The 8544-nt window shown below is 40.6% G+C and overlaps 1 protein-coding gene across 1 annotated transcript in view; it reads right to left on the bottom strand.

The window, feature by feature from the left end:
* Positions 1-8131, bottom strand: part of LOC100741493 (splicing regulatory glutamine/lysine-rich protein 1) — a 16244-nt gene extending 8113 nt beyond the window's left edge. The window contains exon 1 of the mRNA XM_003487200.4: positions 7992-8131. The gene's annotated coding sequence lies outside the window, so the exon portion shown is untranslated. The remainder of the gene's footprint in view (positions 1-7991) is intronic.
* Between the last annotated feature and the right edge of the window lie 413 nt (positions 8132-8544).

Here is an 8544-nt window from a genome sequence, read left to right as displayed (position 1 = left end):
GTCGAAATAAGACGACCACTCGACGGGTTCGCGCGAGGCAAACGAACGAAGTAGCTGGTAAAGTAGGTTGCACCGGGGAGGGGTGAAAATCCAGTGGATTCAATGGCCGTACACCCCTCGATAGAAGTGGACGGTCTCATGTCAGTGGCCCCAGCTAGTGCACCGTCATCCTGGGCTCGCACCTTTCGTCCTAGTTTCTCCGTTCTTACCCCCGTTTCTGCCATCCTTTCGTTCCGCTTCATCCCTTCCCCTACGCTCCCTGTCTAACTCTTCCTTCGTCTTTCTCTTTCTCCGCGACTACCCTGATAGATCTTCGCGTCTCACTCTCGTACTCCTTTTCTTCCATCGTCTATGCATCCAAATATCCTCGTTTCACTTCGTCTCCCTTCGATCTGGCCCGTGTCCGACCACGCACGACCGTCTCTACTTGCAGCTATCTGAAGTTTAGAGTTGCAGAACGGCGAACGAAGCTGAAGCGAGCGATTTTTCGTTTTAGCGTTGAACATATCTTTTCACGGGGATTGGTAGATGGAAGCTCGTTGATAGGTGCAAAATGAAAAATGGAAATTTGGATGTGGTCTCGTCTTGAGAGAGGTTGTGGACGCTCTAATGTTCTTCGACGTGGAAATAAATCGCGTTTAACGCTTTCTCTGAAAGTTTTATGATATAGATTTTTTACGAGTTTCCTCGGAAACGTTCGGGCGAAGAATGGCGTCTTCACAGGCTGTTTCATTTTCCAGCTAATTAGCTCGAGAAACCTTAATTAGTGGACTAAACGCCAATAGTTTTTATAGTTCTCGAGCGAACATCTTCAGCCTCGTTAACGTTCCCACGTATCTCTCCCCTAAATAATACGCGAGTCATTCTTTTTGAGGAAACAATTCACTTTGTATCAAGAGAATACCACGAGCTATGTCTTTTCTTTCTCGTTTTATCTTCTTCTTTTTCTCATTCATCTTTGACACTTGTCGTTTTTCTTTCGTTTCTGAGTATTCTCCCCTTCGAGAAGTTTCATAGTCAGACCAAGAAGGCGCATTGTCTCGGAGACAACAAACACCCTCGGCTTCGTGTCCTTTCGTGCAAGAACTTCGACCGCTATTGTGGTGCCTTTTCGTGGAAGTTTGGAGAACAAGGTGGTCGCGTCTGCGATGATGCTAAACCCCCAGGGTGACGTGGTAATCTCGGTGTCTTCGCGGCAAAAGTTTACCTTGCCCAAACATCCACCAGAGATCTCCGTCGAGCACGATGGAGGGAGACAATTTCACAGACGATTCCGTTGGAGGTTCCAACGATCCATTGCCTTTTATTATTTCATTTCATTCGCGAACTGTTGCCCCTGTGATTACTGTTAAATCTCCCCGTTTTCTTTCACTCTTAACGTCTTACGGCGACAAAACCCGTGAAATACCTGAAGTCCATTTTCTATTTACATATCTAAGAAGACCGATTGTTTATTCCTCTCACGCAGAATTTTATAAATGCGAAGTTTCGAATAGAAGTACGAAATAAAGCCTAATTCCAACGGGTCGTTGCGAAATGCAAAATAATTCAAGCAAACGAAAATCAACGAATTATCCGGGAAAAAGCGATTAACAAGCACGTTAAAATCATATCAAAACCGCAGGTGGGTTGGCGGTTTTCATTTTCCGTTCAATTATTCATATCTACCATTATCTGTTTGGAAGAATGATATCGTACCGTTGTTATTAACTCGTCATAATGTACGTGCAGAGCATATACAATTCGTGTTACGTCCGTTTCGAATTTCGATTTCTTTTAATATACTATTTTAATATATAATTCTACCGACATAATAATTTATTTTTCTTTTCAACATACATATATGATCAACAGATTGATCGTAACAAAATTAACGATCAATTCTTATTGTTTCAGTTTGTGTGACGTGTTTGCGAAATTACACGTTGCTTGATGTGTACAATGATATTTTTCCCCGTTTACAGAATATTTTACTCAGCTGTATTAAATATTATAACAGAGATAGCTGAAATTTTTAAGCAATCCATTTCAAGCTTTTTTTCTTTTTTTCGCGAAATAGGGCCGCGTTGCATCCGATGCGCCAACTCGCATTCAGACGGTGAACAATGAGACTCGTCGAGTTTACATCGTATTCGTTCGAGGGAGTAGAATTTTTAAAGCGATTTTCATCCCGTTTCGTCCCACCCCGGAACATTTTCTGGAGCATTGTTTTTCCCCGTTTTAAATATACACACCGATCGTTTGTTTCGTATCAATATTGGTTGCATGCTTTTTTCTACTTTTTATTTGGTTTTCAAATTTCGTACGCGATTTAGAAATCCTTTGTTCGATGAAGTTTGTTAAATGGTATGACCGGTTTCGTACGAAGATATGTGTATCGTGATATGCATATGATAGGTACTGAATATACATGTACACCAATGGAAGCCTTAACATCACGATTCTCGTGAGATGGGATGTGATACTCATTTCGTCCATCTTGGCAACGATATTTTTCGTACTAAGGCAGCGGACGAAACATTAAAACGAATGGCGACATTCATACGGTACGCAGCTCGTGATACACGTATGTATCGCGATACGTGTATCTCCGTGTGAAACCGATCTGTGAGAGTGAGTAAATGATATCCCTGGCAGAGGATGTACACAGGCACAAGAGAGTATTCGAACACTTACTATTTTTATTTATTTTTCAATTACTGTTCCTTTCTTATTTAACATCTTCTTTTAACGTATCATTACGAGCTCGGAAGAATGTAATCGTTCCAAGTAAAGGTTTTCTACCCTCTACCGAGGGTGGCCAATGCGCAAACGCTGCAGGCTGGGCACAAAAACGACTCGTAATAGATGAGAAATTGCTGAGAAATGGCCACGATTTTCGCGCGAGAAACACGAAGCCGAAGATATAGGAAGTCGCAATAAATACGAGCGACGGTGAACGAGCGATAAAGGCGATCGAGTGTTTCGAAGAAACCGTAAAGCAGACTTTTATGTACGGCAATAGGTATCAAATCTTCACCTAGGGAATATCTGTCTGTCTGAAGAAAACGAGCGCTGTCATTTTTATCGGTTTTTAGGATATTATCAACTAATGACAAAGAGTGCGAAAGAAATTCTCTTCTCGCTAGAAATAATTTTCTTTCATTAAATTTGTGCCTGTTACATTCAACGTTTCTAATGTTCTTTTTTTATCGTCCACGATACGTTAATTGAACGCCCCTTTGACCCGTTTTATGGTATTCTTTTATCCTAAAATAAATTGCGCTATCATTGGAAAAGCAATCTCTAAGCAGCGGAACAGAGTGTTCCGGGAACAAATTACTCGAGAAGCGATTTAGGTCATGCGGTCTTGTTTCACGTGTGAGGCGTAGCCTAACGTTGCCAGGGAAAATTTGTGCTTGCTTGCTATCGGTATTACGTCCCAACCAAGATACGTTTATCGTTGATATTCGATATTTCGATGAGGGTGAAAATGGGATGGAGAAGCCCAGACAGCCGAATTTCACAGCCAGTGAAGACTCTGGGACGTAAGATCGGTCCTTTTCGAAGGAACAGCTTTCGAAAACCTTCGACATCAATCTCGCTCTCTCCTTTTATTCGGCTCGAATTCGCGCCGATGAGTAATCCTAAACCACCAAACAAACTTCTGACTGGCATCGAATGTTAGCCACTCCCTTTTTGCTGGCGTGTTCAGCTTACTCAGTTATATCACTAATACTGGTATTTTTCCTAAGAGCGGTCTAGCAATCTTAATAATAAATCTATGAGATCTTGATCTCTAATCGATACTTCTTAAGTTTTTGAAGATTACTAAAATCCTTCTCCTTTTCTTGTCTTTTCATTTCTTGATTAAATAAAAGAGTTTAATAATACGTAAATTTATCATTAAATTTTGTTAGTTATTTAGCTAGCCAATTTTCCAAGAGCGTTATAAAATCAGTTAAATGATCAGTTGAATCATCGAAATGATACGCGTCCAGGTGTCAAAAGATTATAGTTGTAACTTCAAGTAGGCGTTTATTGAGCCGTGTGCAATTTTATGCACCTGTTGATATATGCAAGAGGCGGTGAATTAAAGCGATCCGTTCCTTGTCAAAGAGCGTTTCGCTTTTCGAACGAGCATCGAACGATCTCATGAAATGTCAAACACGAGCACGTGAAACGAATATCTTGGAGTCAGCCGCCGTGTCTGGTGAAACGTTGACTCGACTACTTCCACGAATCGACAGCGTTTTTCGTCGTTGAATTTTCATTCGAATTCTCATTTCGAAACGACCGGTACGCGTTTTACGCTAATATCGTAAATAAATTGCTTGACGAGTTGTACACCAATGGAAGCCTTAACATCACGATTCTCGTGAGATGGGATGTGATACTCATTTCGTCCATCTTGGCAACGATATTTTTCGTACTAAGGCAGCGGACGAAACATTAAAACGAATGGCGACATTCATACGGTACGCAGCTCGTGATACACGTATGTATCGCGATACGTGTATCTCCGTGTGAAACCGATCTGTGAGAGTGAGTAAATGATATCCCTGGCAGAGGATGTACACAGGCACAAGAGAGTATTCGAACACTTACTATTTTTATTTATTTTTCAATTACTGTTCCTTTCTTATTTAACATCTTCTTTTAACGTATCATTACGAGCTCGGAAGAATGTAATCGTTCCAAGTAAAGGTTTTCTACCCTCTACCGAGGGTGGCCAATGCGCAAACGCTGCAGGCTGGGCACAAAAACGACTCGTAATAGATGAGAAATTGCTGAGAAATGGCCACGATTTTCGCGCGAGAAACACGAAGCCGAAGATATAGGAAGTCGCAATAAATACGAGCGACGGTGAACGAGCGATAAAGGCGATCGAGTGTTTCGAAGAAACCGTAAAGCAGACTTTTATGTACGGCAATAGGTATCAAATCTTCACCTAGGGAATATCTGTCTGTCTGAAGAAAACGAGCGCTGTCATTTTTATCGGTTTTTAGGATATTATCAACTAATGACAAAGAGTGCGAAAGAAATTCTCTTCTCGCTAGAAATAATTTTCTTTCATTAAATTTGTGCCTGTTACATTCAACGTTTCTAATGTTCTTTTTTTATCGTCCACGATACGTTAATTGAACGCCCCTTTGACCCGTTTTATGGTATTCTTTTATCCTAAAATAAATTGCGCTATCATTGGAAAAGCAATCTCTAAGCAGCGGAACAGAGTGTTCCGGGAACAAATTACTCGAGAAGCGATTTAGGTCATGCGGTCTTGTTTCACGTGTGAGGCGTAGCCTAACGTTGCCAGGGAAAATTTGTGCTTGCTTGCTATCGGTATTACGTCCCAACCAAGATACGTTTATCGTTGATATTCGATATTTCGATGAGGGTGAAAATGGGATGGAGAAGCCCAGACAGCCGAATTTCACAGCCAGTGAAGACTCTGGGACGTAAGATCGGTCCTTTTCGAAGGAACAGCTTTCGAAAACCTTCGACATCAATCTCGCTCTCTCCTTTTATTCGGCTCGAATTCGCGCCGATGAGTAATCCTAAACCACCAAACAAACTTCTGACTGGCATCGAATGTTAGCCACTCCCTTTTTGCTGGCGTGTTCAGCTTACTCAGTTATATCACTAATACTGGTATTTTTCCTAAGAGCGGTCTAGCAATCTTAATAATAAATCTATGAGATCTTGATCTCTAATCGATACTTCTTAAGTTTTTGAAGATTACTAAAATCCTTCTCCTTTTCTTGTCTTTTCATTTCTTGATTAAATAAAAGAGTTTAATAATACGTAAATTTATCATTAAATTTTGTTAGTTATTTAGCTAGCCAATTTTCCAAGAGCGTTATAAAATCAGTTAAATGATCAGTTGAATCATCGAAATGATACGCGTCCAGGTGTCAAAAGATTATAGTTGTAACTTCAAGTAGGCGTTTATTGAGCCGTGTGCAATTTTATGCACCTGTTGATATATGCAAGAGGCGGTGAATTAAAGCGATCCGTTCCTTGTCAAAGAGCGTTTCGCTTTTCGAACGAGCATCGAACGATCTCATGAAATGTCAAACACGAGCACGTGAAACGAATATCTTGGAGTCAGCCGCCGTGTCTGGTGAAACGTTGACTCGACTACTTCCACGAATCGACAGCGTTTTTCGTCGTTGAATTTTCATTCGAATTCTCATTTCGAAACGACCGGTACGCGTTTTACGCTAATATCGTAAATAAATTGCTTGATGTACGTTCGTGATGTACGTTCGTGATGTACGTTCGTGATGTACGTCGATATACGTAGTAAGTAAGGATCATCGACAGAGGTAAGGTTGTTGTCGATCGATGACATCGACAATGCCGCGTCGCGTCGGTGAAAATTTCTGGCTGATAAAATTCAACGCGGCACCAGCAGGTACAATTACTATTTAATTCGCAAAAATAACCTTTGTCCCATGGCGGAGCAACGAAACGGATCATTAGGAGGAATTTGGTTAACGCTGCTAATTGAACGAACAGTACCATCTAATTAACAACAAGATTAATACTATGTCAATGCATCATCGATACAGGTTCGATTTTATATAATGGGGTTAAAAATATTTGCAATACAAATCGCGTGTGTAATTGCGCGGGAACTGGGTGGTCTGTTGAATGACGTTTGTTAAATGTAATAAAGAATCGTCTGTGTTGACAATAGCAGGGAACAATCCTTGCTTAGCTTTTATATAAAATGCGAAATAAAGTATAAAAAAAGGTATCGTTCGAATAATTACAGCATCTGTGTGTTATTTTACGGAGACAGTGAAAAATATATCGTTGGAAAGAAAGACAGGGATTTAGAACGAAAGGTTCTTACAAGTTTCGATGGAGGATCGCGACGTTAACAAAACGCGAAAAAAAAATACGAAGACGCAGAAACGTCGTGAAGGACGCGGAAATTATCACCGAACCATTCTTCTGTCTTCTTGAGTCAGCGAAAAAAGAAAAGTGAACAGCGTAGAAATGGCATTTACTGAAATCCGGAGGGGACGGACGGCCGAACAGGGCGTTGTTCGACTGAAACGAGGGTCCCGGTGACAGACAGAAACACTCACACGTGTCGTGCAAACAGAAGGTCTGGTATTAACGGTGATGGATCGTTAAATTGTTATCGAACGCACATTTTCCTTTGTTCATCGACTGTGGATGAAAAAACGAGGGAAATTGTTAATTGCCAATAAACTTGATCTCTCTGCTGGTTTGGCGGCATAGGTTACGGAAGAGTTGGTTTAAAGAGTGCGGTTAAAAAATCAACGTTCGCAGTGATACGAGAGAAAATTTATAGGGGCGGCTTTTGGTTTCAATACGCGGGGAAAAGTTAGTTTAAGTTATAAATATGGAATGGATTAAAAGTCCGGATAAAACGATATGAACGCGTATAAATAGTATGCGAACATGTGGTGTTTGCTTTGCTTCCCTTTTCTTCTTGCTATTCATTCATGAAACGCAGTCGTACAACTCGAAGTATGCATTCGAAAACAAATAAAAAAAAGAAAAGAAGAAGGGAGAAAAGGGAAAAAAAAGGAAGGATGAACTATCTTTCATTTAAATTATTTTTCAATAATTTCGATTTTACTATACTTTATCGTCTTAAATATAAATCACAACTTCCTGGAGAGATTTCATCCAACACAAACATCACCAAAGTGCAATAATAAACGGATTCGATGAAATCAATTTCTTCTTTTATAGAATTTCCTACTATATTAAATATCAAGAAATGTCAAAAGACGAGCGCTCGATCGATCGACAATTCTAGACGATCGAGTCTATCGTTAACCATTGGCTCTATTGATCGCCAATGTCAACGCATACCATTGCACGGGGTGGTGAGATACACGCGAGAGGGGTGCGTTTCCTTTGCCGGACAAAGCACGCAGTTCGAGTCGAGACCATTTGCTTTGTTTTGGAAAAATTAACCGAAAGACCGATAAAAAAATAATTACGAACAATGCGTCGTTACTCACAAGTTTGGACTGTCCTCAGGCGCAACGATGAAATTCACTGGTTTCTTGAAACTGGTCAACTTCGTGGAGACTTGCACGGGGTGTCGGTGTTAGACGGCCATGTTGTTGGAAATTCACCGCCCTCTAGCCGACGCTCGACGAAGTCACGATCCCTTCCCTCGTGGAGGAAACTCACCCCCTCAATTCCACCCTTTTTTGTGCCTTTTGCGTTCCGTTCTCGCGCGCTTAAGAGTACGACCAAGTTCACTAGCAGGTTACCTTTTTGTTTAGGATAAAAAGTGCTAAGATGGCACGTGGATCTTCTGTCTTGCTAATTTAAATGATTTGTGCTGGTAATTTAAAGTAGACAGGAAATATATTAGAGGACTGTGTTCAAGGTTTCATTTTCACGCGCAGCTAGCATATTAAATTTAATTATACTGTGTGCTCTATAATTCTATAGCCAGGTTGTCTCTCTATTTTCTTTTTAATTCTTCTGTAAAGAATTATATTTGTAACATTCTTGATTCAATTTACTGTCGATCGTTGATGATCGTTCTTATCGGTTGGAGAT

Source organism: Bombus impatiens, unplaced genomic scaffold, assembly GCF_000188095.3.
Source record: "Bombus impatiens unplaced genomic scaffold, BIMP_2.2 scf_0142, whole genome shotgun sequence".
Taxonomy (NCBI): Eukaryota; Metazoa; Arthropoda; class Insecta; order Hymenoptera; family Apidae; genus Bombus; species Bombus impatiens.
This window is presented reverse-complemented; position numbering and strand designations above follow the sequence as displayed.